Source organism: Anolis carolinensis, chromosome 1, assembly GCF_035594765.1.
Source record: "Anolis carolinensis isolate JA03-04 chromosome 1, rAnoCar3.1.pri, whole genome shotgun sequence".
Lineage (NCBI taxonomy): Eukaryota > Metazoa > Chordata > Lepidosauria > Squamata > Dactyloidae > Anolis > Anolis carolinensis.
The window spans coordinates 310,510,470-310,526,935 of NC_085841.1; the positions used below are offsets into that span (position 1 = coordinate 310,510,470).

At 44.0% G+C, this 16,466-nt stretch overlaps 1 protein-coding gene across 3 annotated transcripts in view; it reads right to left on the reverse strand.

The window, feature by feature from the left end:
- mideas (mitotic deacetylase associated SANT domain protein) overlaps positions 1-16,466 on the reverse strand; it is a 110,462-nt gene that overhangs the window by 56,487 nt on the left and 37,509 nt on the right. Inside the window, exon 1 of one of the 3 annotated variants that reach the window (XM_016991945.2) lies at positions 9,315-9,893. The exons of the other annotated variants lie outside the window; for them this stretch is intronic. The gene's annotated coding sequence lies outside the window, so the exon portion shown is untranslated. Of the gene's footprint in view, positions 1-9,314; positions 9,894-16,466 lie in introns of those variants that run through there. 3 annotated transcript variants of the gene reach the window in all.

Below are 16,466 nucleotides of genomic sequence, written 5' to 3' on the forward strand. Positions count from 1 at the left end.
ATCTGGTTCAACCCCACATCATGCAAGATACACAATCCAAGCATTCCTTACACGTGGCCTCTGTTTAAAAACCTCCTGAGAAGACTTCACAACTGTTAAACAACGCTTCCTAACGTTTAGGTGGAATTTCTTTTCCCATATCCTATGAGCAGCAGAAAACAAGCTTACTCCATCTTCAATACAACATTTTCCAACATTTAAATACGGCTATCATGTCACCTCTTACACTTCTCTTCTCCAGGCTAAACATACTCAGCTCCTTAAGCCGCTCCTTGAAACAGCATTCTTAAGTAACCCAAGGAGCTGCCAAGACAGATTTCCAGGCTAAAAAACATGAGCTGAAATATTTTTATGGAGGCAGAAGTTTGTGGAAACTCGGGGAAACACTACCTGCTCCCCTGGGATGCACAATTTCCCTTGAAGGAAACTAATCTTGATAAGACACATACACAAAGAGTTTAATTTCAATTAACTCCTTTTCTTTGTATTGTACAGTGCAAAAACATGTATACTGCATGGCCAGAAATTCTGTGATATCATCCCATGAAATAGAAAGGCTTTACTGAGTTACAGAATCACTGTTTTCAGCATTGTGGGTTTTTATAAAGTCTTGTTCCGGAAATGCACAAAGTATTGTACAAACCTGATTTAAGTTAATCATTTGAAAATTTAAACATGTTTTGTTTGGGAAGTTCATTGCCTTAAATTAATTCATCCACCTTAATTATGCAAACAGATTAAACATGCAGCCAGACATAGTTTCCCAAAGTGAAACATCCCATCTATTGTGTCACAAGGCTACTGATGCACAGAAATACAAGTCTGAAGAGGTGAGAGATTGGTGCCGTGCCTGGCATAAAAACTGCACAGGTAGCACAGATGCATCAACCATCCAGAAATCATGACCAGCAACTAAACAGCAATGTAAGGGTGCATCTACACAGTACAATTAATAATTTAGTAAGGTTCCGGCACTCTTGGACAAGAAACAGTTAAGACCTTGTAAAACTGCAACTTTTTTATTGTGTTAGAAGTGTCTTGAGAACATACTGCAAGTCGCTCCTGGTGTGAGAGAATTGGCTGTTTACAGAGACGTTGCTCAGGGGACGCCCAGATGTGCTAACACTGCTGGGAGGCTTCTCTAATGTTCCCACAAGCTAGAGCTGACAGATGGGAGCTTACCCCATCTCGTGGAGTCGAACTGGCAACCTTCAAGTCAGCAACCCAACCTTCAGGTCAGTAGTTCAGCCGGCACAAGAGTTTAACTCATTGCGCCACCGCGGCTCCTACAAACTACAACTACAATGATTCCATAGCACTGAGCCATGGCAGTTATAGTGGTGTCAAACTGCATTCATTTACAGTGTAGATGCACCCCTGGAATATTGTTGAAGTCAAGTCAACTGCACTGATTCCACACTAACTCCTGTTGACTGTATTATACATCCACATGGTCAAAAGTGATGCCCTGAGAGTACATGTGTCCCCCCAATACTATTGTTGAGACCCCAAGGTGGTGCAAATACTCTGGATTGTCATTTGACTTGCCATAAAAAAGAATGGCTTGCTTCTCAGTTATAGCACTATAGTTCAACTTCAAGATGCCATGGCTGCATCCTGTGGAATCCTAAGGTTTATTGCTGGCAAGGCACTAAAGTGCTTTGGCAGAGATTTCTCAATGTCCCTCCCTAAACTGCAAATCCCAGCATTCCAAAGAATGTTGTCACGACAGCATTAAGCGGGGTCATAAGAGCTATAATTGAGGAGTGTGGAGACGCCCGTAAGCATCCAGCAGTATACATACAAACAGTTGACACATACCTCTGAATTGATCAATATAAAAAAAAACAATCTTTTTTAAAAAAAACTTGCAGTTTTGTTTCAATTTTGTCTCCTTTTCTGGCAGACACACTGCAATTGCCCCTTCCAGCGTATCAACTTTAAACTTAGAAATTTTGCACGTTTTCTCTAACTGTACTAAAGTATGCAATTGGTCCATCCATACAAAGCTGCACTCTTTCTGTCAGTCATGCATCATACCAGCCACCCACAGACTGTCATCAGGTTCATTCCTTGGTAACAGAGCCCTGAAGCCTATGGCGTTTGCAGCAACTCCTTTTTTTCCATCAGAGAACTATGCAATCACATCTAAGGCAGCAAATCTCTCTTCCTCATTCCTCAAAGGATAGACAGCAATCTTGTTTTAAAAAAATCAGACAGGTTTTCACAATGCTGGTTGCTAAGATGGGAGTAGTACCAGGTGTTTTGCTCATCTATATGCCTTTAACATTAAAATTATCATTGTGGCTGCATACGTTCAAGTCATTTCTGACTTATGGTGACTCTATCATGGGATTTTCATGGCAGGATTTGTTTAGCAGGAGCTTGCCTTTGCCTCTGAGGATGAGAAAGTGTCACTTGCCCAAGGCTGTACATTGATTTCCAAGCAGAATATGAACCCTGGTCTTCAGAGTTGTAATCTAGTGCTCAGACCATTACATTACACCATGCTGGCTTTCAATATAATATAATACGGGATATGAACACATTATATTTAATGTAATCTCAATCCAATATAAAAACACTATTAAACATGGACTCACAACAATGGAAGGAAGACAGGATATAAAATAAATTCCCAAAGTGAAGGTTGGTGCATGGGTCATGAAGGCCACAGATTGTTACCCAGTTATAAGGAAACACATCCTGCGAATCACCAGACATAACTAGGATTGCACTGCAAATATGTAAGAAATACATATTAGTATACTCTAAATTAGGCATGGGCAAACTTTGGCCTTCCATGTGCTTTGGACTCCAACTCCCACGATTCCTAACAGCCATACCTGCTCTAAATTAACTAGCACCTATGGGGATTGGTAGATGCCAGATAAATATAAATTCCGGTTGCTTGAGAGTTACTATTAAAAACATGATTAAAATTATACCACATACTATAACAAACAATAAACTTTGTATTGATTTAATAATCTTGAAATACTGTAATTAAAAGTAAATAAAGACAAATAAGGACAAACTTAACTTAAACGTCAAACAGTGCCTGCAGTGGCACAGTGAGTTAAACCCTTGTGCTGGCAGGACTGATGACTTTCAGGGTTGCTGACCTGAAAGTTGCCAGTTCGAATCCAATCCGGGGGGAGAGCGGATGAGCTCCCTCTATCAGCTCTAGCTCCCCATGCGAGGGACATGAGAGAAGCCTCCTACAAGAATGGTAAAAAAATCAAAACATCCGGGCGTCCCCTGGGCAATGTCTTTGCCAACGGCCAATCATCTCACAGCAGAAGCAACTTGCAGTTTCTCAAGTCGCCCTTGACAAAAAAAGTTTTACATTTCTGGTAAAATGATTTCATTTTAATTTTTATTCCAAGTACAGTGTTCCCTCACTTATCACGGGGGTTATGTTCCAGAAACACCTGCAATAAGTGAAAATCTGCAAAGTAGGGACGCTATATTTATTTTAATATTTATACATTATTTTAGTAGTCTTTATCAACCAATCGTGTGTTGATAAATCGTCTCCTTCTCCTCCCATTGCTGCTTGGGCTCCTTTTCTCTCCCTTTGGCTTCTCCTTCCTCCCTTAGGCTGTAAATTGTAATTTTTTATAATTTATAATATTCTTTTAGAGTTTATTGAAAAACCGCAAAGCAGCGAATCCGCGAAAAGTAAACCACAAAGGAGTGAGGGGACACTGTATTACTACTTCCATTTTTTCCCAGTTGCTTGATAAATGGGAGTCTATAATACATGTCAGCTTTAGCTATCAAAGACCAATTAACACTGATTAGTCTGGGGCTATTCCTATTTTAAGTTTTTCGCAAAGCTAGCAATATAAAGCATGCAGTAACTCTTAAAAACATTTTATGGGTTCCTGTTCTTACAACTGGAGTGCATCTCCAAAGCATGAACTGTCAGAGCTCACATGCGTCAGGTCTTACATGTGCCAAGATCTCTCTTCCTGCAAAACACTGGTTCCTGTGTTCCTGTTTCTGAATCCTCCTCCTAAGCTGCATGCTGCAAAAGATCAGAACTGGTCAGCAAGTCACTCTCCAAGAAAGCTGGATACCTTTTACTGAGCTCACCAACTAATCCGGGGCTCTGCGGAATAGCTTAGGACTGTTTCATAATTGGGGGGGGGGGGGGACAACCTGGTGCCCTTCAGACCTTTGGAATCCAACTTTCGTAATGCCTGTCATGCTAGTTGGGGCAGACAGAAGTCTGCTTGTTCATTATTTATTTATTCATCTGATCTGCAGATATAGATATCCAACGATTTATTGTAGGCTCCCAGGAACATGTATACATAATAAAATATCAATGTTTTAGAGTGATAAAATCCATGGGATAAATTCCTTGCTGGACCACCAATTACAGGGAACTGCAAATAGGACTGAATTCCATGAAACTATCAAATACCATAGTTGTATTTGAGGACCTCAAGAGACCTAGGCCCCTTCCACACAGCAGAATAAAATTCCACATTTTCTGCTTTGAACTGGAATATATGGCAGTGTGGACTCATATAACCCAGCTCAAAGCAGATATTGTGGGATTTTCTGCCTTGATATTCTTGGTTATATGGCTGTGTGGAAGGGCCCATAGAGCGGTATCCTCTCTGTGCTATGTCCTCCCCATGCAATTCTATGATAGCTTCTGGGTGAAACATATTATAGAATCACCTGAAGGACTTAGGGTTAACCCAGTCTATCAAGACAGAAAATCTCACAATATCTACTTTGAACTGGGTTACCTGAGTCCACACTGCCATATATTCCAGTTCAAAAGCAGATAATGTGGGATTTTATTCAGCTGTGCGGAAGGGGGCCTTAGAAGATGCCTACAGAAACCCCACACCTAGGTAAGTGAAAATGTGGATATGGATTCTGTGGTTACGGAAGTCTTACTGTAGAATAAATAGGAGAAAAAATTAAACAAGTCAACAAGTTGAAACAGACTAAAGGTAACAACCATTTAAAACAATGTGCCTATGCATTTAAAAGTAAATTAGGCCTCAAACGGTTTAATAAAAATAATGTTTTGACGTGGCACTGGGATGAAACTAGCACTAACTTCAATAAAGCCCTGAAGGAAGGGCATTCCACAACCGGAGTGCCACAACAAAGAAGGTCCTCTCCTTCATCTTTACAGTATATTGGGACACAGAGGAGAGTCCCCTTGGCAGATTTCAATGCTTGGGCAGGCAATTCACACCAAAACTAGTGTTATATTGCATCTAAAAGAGGCATGGGCAAACCGGCTGCTAGGAATTGGGGGAGATGACGTGCCAAACACCTGGAGGGCCAAAGTTTGCCTAGGCATTCAGTTCACCAATCAAGCGGCTGCATTTAGCATTAGCTGTAGCTTCTGGGTCATGTTTGAGTGCAGCCCCATGCAGAGTGCATTGAATAGTTATCTTCAGGAGGTTACCTGAATGTGAACATCTCTGGTTAAATTGCAGCCCAAACTATTTGGTGGTAGCAATAGATGTTCTTTGCTGTTTTAGGAAATGACATAAAATTTCAGGAATTCTTTTGCATTTTTGTACTAACTCCTTAAATACAAGTTGAATTCCAGCAAAACCACAGATTTCTCAATATATTACAGAGGAAGAGAAACCAAACCATGGCCAGTTTCTGCATATCTTTCTTCCTGCTACTTTGAGGAAACCAGCGTCAGTCAATTCAATTAAGTGACTGTTTTCAAAGCCAGAACAAGGCAAAAGATATCCATACATGAAAAAGCAAACATGACCTGGTCAAACATCCCTCCAAACAGGAAACAGGAAACTGGGTTGCTGTGAGTTTTTCAGGCTGTATGGCCATGTTCCAGAAGCATTCTCTCCTGACGTTCACCCCCATCTATGGCAGGCATCCTCAGAGGTAGTGAGGTCTGTTGGAAACTAGGCAAGTGGGATTGATATATTGTGGAATGTTCGAGGTGGGAGAAAGAACTCTTGTCTGTTGGAGGCAAGTGTGAATGTTGCAATTAGCCAGCTTGATTAGCATTGAATAGCCTTGCAGCTGCAAAACCTGGCTGCTTCATTCTCCCACAGATATATAAGCCCCACTTGTCTAGTTTCCAACAGATCTCACAACCTCTGAGGAGGCTTGCCATACATGTGGGCGAAACGTCAGGAGAGAATGTTTCTGGAACATGGATATACAGCCCGTAAAACTCACAGCAACCCAGTGATTCCGGCCATGAAAGCCTTCGACAACACATTAAACAGGGAACTGTTCTTAAAGGGAGGAGCCACCATTGGCAAGGAAGTTGGTAAATTTGCCTACTTGCAGGAAGAAGGCAAATTACTTTTCTCATCCATTATCATTCAAAAACCACCTTCAATACAAAGCATCTTGCAAGTGCCATGTGCACCAGGAAGTGTCCTTCATGCATTCAGTGTAGCTTACTTCTGAGTAAGTATGCAAGGGATGGATAGGAGGCTGCCTTTAGTATAGAATTAATGCACAATTATTGCCATGGTTTAATGCTATGGAATCCTGGGAGTTGCAGTTCAGCATAGCACCAGTACTCTTAGGCAGAGAAGGCTAAAGACCTTGTAAAATCACAACTCCCATGATCTCATAGCACTGAACTATGTGTGTTCAAGTGTTGTCAAACTGCATGTGTAGATCCACCATGTCAAATTAATTCTGTCTCTCCCCACACTCCTGCCCGAAGACTTTAAATTAAATGCGCCTGTCAGAGAGTCAGTAATGAACACAAGGGATTGGCAATTCTCCTGCCAGCAAAGCAATTGTGATCGCCAATGGAAAATGCTGCCTAGGAGTCTGGTGGAATCTTCTTCTCTGGAAGTTTTAAGCAGAGGATGGATGGCCATCTGTCGGGGTGCTTTGATTGTGTATTCCTGCACGGCAGAACGAGGTTGGACTAGATGGCCTTTGGGTTCACTTCCAATTCTATGAGTCTATTGACTCTATGACCTGGTAGATTTCTACTGGGAGCTGCCAATCTCAGTACCGTGTTGTGTATGCCGATGGTGTACAACACTGTCACGTGCAAAGAGCACTAATGCTCTTCTGGTTAATAGCAAAGCTGTCATTGATTTCCCCTGGAACCAGAGCAGCGGATGATGTCACCAGCTCCAAGGAGGCCATCCACCCCGGCAAGGCACACTGAGTGCGGTTACGCATATCTTTCAACATCACTGCCACTTCTGCAATCTGCCAGGCACCGGAGCACAAATGAGATCAGGCTCTGAGATCCGGAAAGTCACCTGAGCTTTCAAAAATCTACCTCATCCCTGTTCTCATTCCCTGACAGTCTGGAAACACAAGTGAGCCTGCGCACTCAGAGGAACACATTCTACAGGTTTGCCACTCATGTCTGCACAGACTCATGCACAAAAGCAAGCAAGCGCCCACACGGCTTGTGTCCTCAGCAAAGATCCGAATTCCTGCACAGCAAAGAGACGCAGGGAAGTGAACGCAGCAGGACGAGGCCCACACTGCCAGGTTTCTTTAACCAAAATAAAAGACTCTAGTGCTCTCCCTTCCCCAGCAAAACAAACTCCCTTCCCCAGCAAAACAAACAAAGGGTGCTTTAAAAAAAATCAGGACTTGGGCATTCCAGTATGACTGAGAGGGTGACAGATCACTCCCGTAAGAAAATAATTCTGTAACCTGGAATGCATCTACACTTTTGAGTAAATGCAGTTTGACACCACTTTAACTGCCAGGACTCATTGTTAGGGAATGGCGAGAGCTGTAGTTTTACATGGTCTTCAGCCCTCCCTGACTGAGTGCTGGTGCCTCACCAAACCCCATATCCCAGGAATGCATAGCATGGTATATATATAACAGACATGGACAAACTTCAGCCCTCCAGGTGTTTTCGACTTCAACTCCCAGAATTCCTAACAGCTGGTAGTCTGGGTTACTGTGAGTTTTCCGGGCTGTATGGCTATGTTCCAGAAATATTCCCTCCTGACGTTTTGCAGACACCCTCAGAGGTTGTGAGGTCTGTTGTAAAGTAAGGGAAATTTATATATCAGGGTGGGAGAAAGAACACTTGTCTGTTGGAGGCATATGTGAATATTGCAATTAATCACCTTGATTAGCATTGAAAAGCCTTGCAGCTTCAAAACCTGGCTGATTCCTGCCTGGGGAATCCTTTGCTGGGAGGTGTTAGCTGGCCCTGATAGTTTCTTGTCTGCAATTCCCCTGTTTTCAGAGTGTTTCTTTTTATTTACTGTCCTGATTTTAGAGTTTTTTAAAAATACTAGTAGCCAGATTTTGTCATTTTCATGAACAAAAGTCCAAAACACCTGGAGGGCTGAAGTTTGCCCATGCCTGAGATCAGGGCCATAACCAGAAAAATACTTCGGGGGGGGGGGGGGTGAAACTTTTTTTTAGCGAATCATGAAGTTTATTAGTTTCATAATGCAAAATAATTTAGAAATAGGGCTCCATCGATAAACTATCAAGACAGATAAACTTCAGTGGACAGTCATGGGGATTTGGTTACTCAGATAAAAGTAAAAAACAAAAAAACAAAAAAACCAAGGATTTTTTTTAATCTGAAAAATTTCTGGGGGGGTGGAACCCCTACCACCCCCACCCCGCTTCAGCCCTGCCTGGTATACAAAATAAAAGTGGTGTCAAACTGCACCAATTCTGCAAAAGTTCTGATGCAACCCAAGAGGAAGAGAAGTCAATGGGCAGAGAGGAAGCGTTTCCTGGCTTTTCCCTGCCGTCGGACACCCTGAGGTTGATCAGGAATCGGACTGAAAGGCACACCGGATTGAAAGGATGTGTGTATGCGAGAGCAAAGGATTGGAAGACCCGGAGGATGAAAAATGGCAAGATTGCAAAGCGCTGCGCAGGTCAGAAGAGCCGTCACCTGACAACCGAAGCAACGACTTCGGGTTAAGAGACTCTGTGTGTGTGTCCTTCTCTCCCCCAGTTCTGCCTCTCGGCCCATTTCGGGTCAAGGCGCGGCTCAAACCCGCAGGCGCCCGGGCTTATTTCCCGGTTTAGGAGGGAAGGAGAGAAGGAAGGAAGGAGAGAGGGAAGGAAGGAAAGAGGACGCCTCCCCCCCGCAGCCGCCAAGTGCGTAGCTGCCTAAGCCGGAGCAAAGCGACGCGACGCCTTTTCTGCAGAGAGGAGGCGAAGGGGAGGAGGGGAAAGTTCTCCCAAAGCCACGACCCGCACCCACTCCCTCCTTCCCTTTCCCTCCCTCTCCTTTGGACTCTTCCCGGAAATCCCCTCCGCGCTGCGGTTTCGCCCTTGTTGCAAAACAACCCAGTCCTCCCGATCCCTTGGAACAAACTTACCTCCCTTTCCGCAGCCGCCGGAGAAAAACAAGCCTCGGATCCATCGCGGTGCCCCACTTTCCTTAAGTTCCCACGACCCGAAAGAAATATCCAAATGAGGCCCGGCGCCCCCCCAAAACAAGAGACAGCCAGGAAGTTTGCTTCCCCTTCTTCTTTCTTAATCCTCCTCCTGCAAGCTGGTCGGATCCAGAGCCTTCCTCTGGCCCTGCTCCGGTTGCAGTGAGTGTCAGGATTGCAAATCTCTGAGTCACGGATTTGAGATCACAGCTTGGGGGGCAGAGGAGGAGGAGGAGGAGGAGGAGGGATTGGGAGCAGAAAGCCTTCCCTACTGAGGAGGAGGAGGAGGAAACGGCAGCGGGGGCAGCAGCAACTCCTGCAGAAACAGCCCGCTTCCTCCCTTCTCCTCTTTCTTCTGCGAAGGACTCGGTTGCACAACGAAGCAGGCAAGCAGACGAGGAGCAAGCAGCCTCCTCCTCCTGCGCCCAAGAGGAGGAGGAGGAGGAGGCAACCCAAAGCTCGCCTTCCTTCCCTTCCCTTCCCCAGCAAAACCAGCTCTTCCACTTCATCAGCACAACAACCTCCTGCTCAGGCAAACCCAAGCCCTGCCCTTTTCCTGTTGCCATATTAGGAGATCAAAGTGCCCCCCCTTCTTTTGGAGAAGCAGTCTCTGAACTTTGTGTCTGAGAGAGAGAGATAGAGAGAGACTCTGCCCCTTTCTCTCCTTCCCTCCCTCCCTCCTTTGCCAAAGGGTTGGCCTGCAGCGGGGTCCAGTTGCCCTGCTGCTCACCCGCATCTCTTTACTGGAAAAGTGGCTTTTGCCCGGAATAGCACTGACACGCTCTGCACTGCCCGGACACGAAGCAAGGGACAGGAAAGGCCCTGCAGGCTAACTCAGCCAGAGAAGCCAGTCACAGCAGAGCACTTCATGAACCAACCTGGACACAGCATGTTATTTGAGAACACAGAAATGCTGTGCCCCACTCAGACAACCACCATATCAGGCTACACAGAGAAGTCATTGAAATCCACAACTTCTACAGAAAGTTGGAAACCATGAAAATGAACAAAATTTGGCTACCAGTATTTAAAGAACACCACTCTGAAAACAGGGCAATACTGTGTCCAATTCTGGGCACTGCAATTTAAGGAGATGTTGACAAGCTGGAAAGTGTCCAGAGGAGGGCGACTCAAATTATCAAGGGTCTGGAGAACAAGCCCTATGAGGAGTGGCTTAAATTGCTGGGCATGTTTAGCCTGCAGAAGGGAAGGATGAGAGGAGACATGAAGGCCATGTATAAATATGTGAGGGAAAGTCATAAGGATTAGGGAGAAAGCTTGTTTTCTGCTGCCCTGGAGAATAGGATGCAGAACAACAGCTTCAAACTACAGGAAAGAAGATTCCATCTGAACATTAGGAAGAACTTCCTCACTGTGAGAGAGAGCTGTTCAGCAGTGGAACTCCCTGCCCTGGAGTATGCTGGAGGGTCCTCCTTTGGAGACTTTTAAGCAGAGGCTGGATGACCATCTGTTGGAGGTGCTTTGAATGCAATTTTCCTGCTTTTTGGCCCCTGCCAAGAAGGGATGGCCCATGAGGTCTCATCCAACTCTATTATTCTATTATTCTATGAATTCCAGACAGGAAACAATCAGGGCCAGTTAACACCTCCCAACAAAGGATTCCCCAAGCAGGAAACAGCCAGGCTTTGAAGCTGCCAGGCTATTCAATGCTAATCAAGCTGGCCAATTGCAACATTCACACTTGCCTCAAACAGACAAGAGTTCTTTCTCCCACCCTGGACATTCCACAGATATATAAACCCCACTTGCATAGTTTCCAGTATACCTCACAACCTCTGAGGATGCCTGCCATAGATGTGGGCAAAATGTCAAAAGAGCATGCTTCTGGCCATACAGCCCGGAAAACTCACAGAAACCCAGCACTGACCTTCTCTTCTCCCCCCCCCCCCCCCATTTCCCCCACTGGAAGAGATTTCTTTGCTTCAGCCTCTTTGCTTTAATGGTCTCAGTCAGGAAATTGTGTATGTTCCAGGCGCCTATGGAGGCCACAGGAAGAGGCCAAAGTACATCACCAGGCCTGGAGGACAAAGGAGCCATGGCCTGGGACACAACCCAAAACACAGAGCAAACCCTTCTGAAGTGAAGGAAAAGAATGACAGAAATTCCCACCTACAGCTTGATCTGCAACATTTGGGGCTACTGTCCCTCTGCCAGGAAGACAGACCAACAACAGAAGCTGTTGCAACACAGGACATTGCATTATAGCTTCTTCACTTCCCAATGGGATTTACAGGTACTGTATTGTCCAAAAGGAAACAACTGTGAAAGTGATGCTCCTATCTTGAAAAACAGCACAAGAAATCAGCTGCAAGCCAACATCCTTTCCTGAAACAGAAAGGATTTGCTGCTCAGATGCAATCTGACTGTTCAAGATTTTCTAGCCTATGTGACAGCGGTTGCTGATGACTTCAACTGTTTGGATAACCTGGAATTTACTGCATGTATTTTTAAAGGGATTTCTCCAAGTTAGAAGAATTATGTGACAGTTTTAGGAGCTTAATCTTAATCACTGGAGTTTGAGGAAGTAGTACGGAAATTAACTTTTGAGGATATTGCCAAATCTGGAAGAAAGGATTCCCCTACAACAGGCATGGACAAACTTGGGCCCTCCAGGTGTTTTGGACTTCAACTCTCACAATTCATAACAGCCTCAGACCCTTTCCTTTTTCCTCTTCAGCCACTTAAGTGCTCTCCCCGGACTGGATTTGAACCGGCAACCTTCAGGTCAGCAACCCAGCCTTCACGTCATCAGTCCTGCCAGCACAAGGGTTTAACCACGGCACCACCAGAGGCTCCTACAATTTTTCAATGACTTTCTCATAGAGCCTCAACCAATTCAACATAGTTTGTGGCAGCCACAAAAATAACTACTTTCAAAGTACCAGTAACATTTCAAACCAGAAATGGAACATTTTTCAAATTTTGTTACATAGGTTAATATGAGTGATCTGAAAAATCCTCCCGCTCTGTCAACCTATCCAGATCTCTCTGTGATTTAAACTGATACTCTTAGGAATGTTTCACCGTCTCTTCTTCTTCCCCATGAGTCCTCTCTCAGCCTTCCAAAATGTAGCTACCTTAGATTAGCACCTTGAGTAAATTTCCTATCTTAAAATTGAGTTCCTATAATAAAGTATATTTTCTTCTTTTAATCATGGCAGATGTAGTTTTACAAGGCCTTAAGCCTTCTCTGTCAAAGAGTGTTGGTGCCTTGCCAAGCTACAACTCCCAGGGTTCTATAGCATTGAGCCATGGCAGTTAAAGTTATGTTAAGCTTTATTAATTACTTCTACAGTATAGATGCTCCCCAGGCAGGATACAGCAATGACTCCTTGCGCTGCTTGATCCCCCCTGGACTAAGGGAAGGGCAGGTCTATGGGTGAGGCCAGATTAAGGTCCTGCACCGATTGCCAACACAGGCCTGTTTCTGACATGTGGGGCTAACAGTGGTGGCATAGAAATTGGATGAATAATAAATTACAAAATACTGCAGCCTCCAGATAGTAACCTGGGTATATTTAGTCATGGTCAAGATGTCAAAAGTTATTGATGAAGAAAAACAGGTAAGTTAGAAGCTGAACCAGCCTGAGCTTCCTGGAAAGAGTGAGATTACACCATATCTCAGTTATTATTCTATTTCTTTATATCATACTTTTTAATCTTGATTGAGATGCAAAGCAACTCACAACATTAAAAAAACAATGCAGTTTAAAATCTACAACACATAAATAGTAAAATCACTTAAAAACTCAAAAAGTTAAAGTAATTAAAATACTATACAGCATCCCCTCTTCTTAAATTCTTTCTTCTTTAAAGCCGACTGAATGAAAAGGCTTTAGTCTGCTGTAGGAAGGACCGCAAGGAAATGTCCATTCTAGTCTTCCTGGGAAGGGACTCCCAGAGTCAAGGGGCAGCCACCAAGAAGGCCCTCTCTCACATCCCCATCAACCACAATTGAGAAGGTGGATTACCTGAGTACAAACTACTTTTGCACTTGCAGCATAATTTTCAGGCAATGAAGTAAATTAAAGGAAGGAACGGAAAGCAGAAAGTGAATCTGGAACATTTTGAAACTAGCTGAAAAATGAGAGGCTAGAGGATTAATTTGGGCTGTCCCTGCCAAATCATAGAATCATAGAATAGTAGAGTTGGAAGAGACCTCATGGGCCATCCAGTCCAACCCCCTGCCAAGAAGCAGGAAATTGCATTCAAAGCACCCCCGACAGATGGCCATCCAGCCTCTGCTTAAAAGCCTCCAAAGAAGGAGCCTCCACCACAGTCCGGGGGAGAGAGTTCCACTGCCGAACAGCCCTCACTGTGAGGAAGTTCTTCCTGATGTTCAGGTGGAATCCCTTTTCCTGTAGTTTGAAGCCATTGTTCCGCGTCTTAGTCTGCAGGGCAGCAAAAAACAAGCTTGCTCCCTCCTCCCTATGACTTCCCCTCACATATTTGTACATGACTATCCTGTCTCCTCTCAGCCTTCTCTTCTGCAGGCTAAACATGCCCAGTTCTTTAAGCTGCTCCTCATAGGGCTTGTTCTCCAGACCCTTGATCATTTTAGTCACCCTTCCCTGAACACCTTCCAGCTTGTCAGCATCTCCCTTAAATTGTGGTGCCCAGAATTGGACACAGTATTCCAGGTGTGGTCTGACCAAGGCAGAATAGAGGGGGAGCATGACTTCCCTGGACCTAGATGCTATACCCCTATTTATGTAGGCCAGAATCCCATTGGCTTTTTTAGCAGTCACATCACATTGTTGGCTCATGTTTAACTGGACAGTGAGAAGGTATGAAGTACAATAGATAACAGCACACAAAAATAAGTGTGAACCCACTTTCAGCTCTGTGAAAAGCTCAACCACATGCTTTTTTACTCAGTTCCTCTAGCGACAAAAATGCAGATACAAGCATCAGAAGATTCAGGAAACAATGCACATTTTATGCACCTCAGAGCAATTCTACCAACTGAACCAGTGTCCACCTGTCCCTGTGTGTAAGGCTGCCTCAAAACAATACAAGAGAGTAAATCTCACTCCACCCACCATGTACCTTAATTCCAGACAAACCAAATGCAGGCTTGGCCTTAGCAGCCCGGCACTATCTACTGGCAGGCCTTATGTTTCCTTACAAAGCCAGTTATTGCAGAAGTACCACAGGGTTTACAAATTGCAGTCCTATGCCACATTTCATTGACAGTAGTTGTGCCTTCAAAGTCTTGCTTCTCAGCAGACAGCCACAGTATTGCATGTTCAGTGTGCTTTTATTTAAAACACCGATTTTGAAAATGCAGAGGAGGAAAGCTCTTAAAAGAATCCTAGGAAGCTTGATGGACTGGGAGTCCTACAGCAAAAAAAATACAGTATTGGTTTTGAGAGAGCCAGCCTCCTCCTAGTTGCTTTGCCGTGACTCATCGCTTGTTCTTGTGCAACCGCTCCAGCGCCTGTGTCTGAGTGCATGAAAGGAGGCTATTGATAACCCCTACGTTGGAGCTCTTTCAGTTCTGTTCTGTAAAGCCGTCTTCCACTTGCCACCACTTCCCACCACGTAATCTGCATTTCTCCTCTCCCCTCGATGCTCAGTTTGCATCTTGCACGGCACACCAAAGAGTCTTCCTTTGCTACAGGCACAAAGGGATGTGTGCATCGTAAATGAGCACACAGGGAGGACACGGCACAATGGCACAAACTTTGCAAGGCAGGCGGAGAGAGACACCAAGGCTCCAGCGTGCCGATTCCTGCAAGCTGCACAGGGAGCAACCTCAGACCAGCTGGGCAGGCGTTCTCTCATGTACTATCTTGCAGCTGCATTCACCACATTCCTCATGCCGGGAAGTGCCAAACATGAAAGCCCAGCACGTAGTGTGCATGCATATATAATCAGGAAGTTTGCATGTTTATTTTAAATAAATTATGCACAAGGAAATTCAGATCGTGCAGCTATCATAACCTTAGTAGATAGAACCATTTAGGATGGTTTGTATTTGGAATGCAGAATAGTTTCTCCTATATAAGGAGCAGTCAGAACAATAGTGTCCACGTCATATTTTGGATCGCTAGCCAACTTTTGACAAGATTGTGTAACAATTGACAGCAATGTCTTTTCTGTGAATGCTGAACTAGGGAAATTCTGAATCAGACAAAATACCTAGGCATTCTTTATATACTTAAAGTTTAACTTTAGTTGCCAAACATATTTACAGTAGAGTCTCACTTATCCAACATAAATGGGCTGGCAGAACATTGGATAAGCGAATATGTTGGATAATAAGGAGGGATTAAGGAAAAGCCTATTAAACATCAAATTAGGTTATGATCTTACAAATTTAGCACCAAAACATCATGTTTAACAACAAATTTGACAGAAAAAGTAGTTCAATACGCTGTAATGCTATGTAGTAATTACTGTATTTACGAATTTAGCACCAAAATATCAGGATGTATTGAAAACATTGACTACAAAAATGCATTGGATAATCCAGAACGTTGGATAAGTGAGTGTTGGATAATGAGACTCTACTGTATTTACATTTCTTGGCCATATTTCCCTCCATATCCGTTTAAACCCTTGGCATCTTTGGGCATCTCATGAAGTGGATTCTTAAGCTCACTAAAGCAGAGATAGCCAACCGTAGCTCTCCAGATATGGTTTGTGCCTAGGTTTCTCATGATCTCCAACTTCTGTCAGCAATGGTGAGGGATCATGGGAGCTGCAATCCAAAAATATCTGGAGGGGTACTGTTGCTTAGAGAGCCAGCATAGTTTGAGTGTTGGATTAGGATCTGAGAGGCTAGGGTTTGAATCCTTGCTTGTCTATGGAAACCCACTGGTTAACCTTAGGCAAGTAATACTCTCTCAGCCTCAAAAGGAGGAAAAACTTAACTTCCCTCTCAACAAATTCTACCAAGAAAACCCTTAAGGTCATGGTAAGTTGGAAATGATGTTAAGATACACACCAACTGCTTCTGCACCATTCTGCTAAATCTTTTAAGAATTCTGTTATCTGGAGACACTAAAATATTAGTGCTTCTGCTTCAACACAGGAAAGTAGTTAAGCTGTTAAGGAAGAACTGTGAAC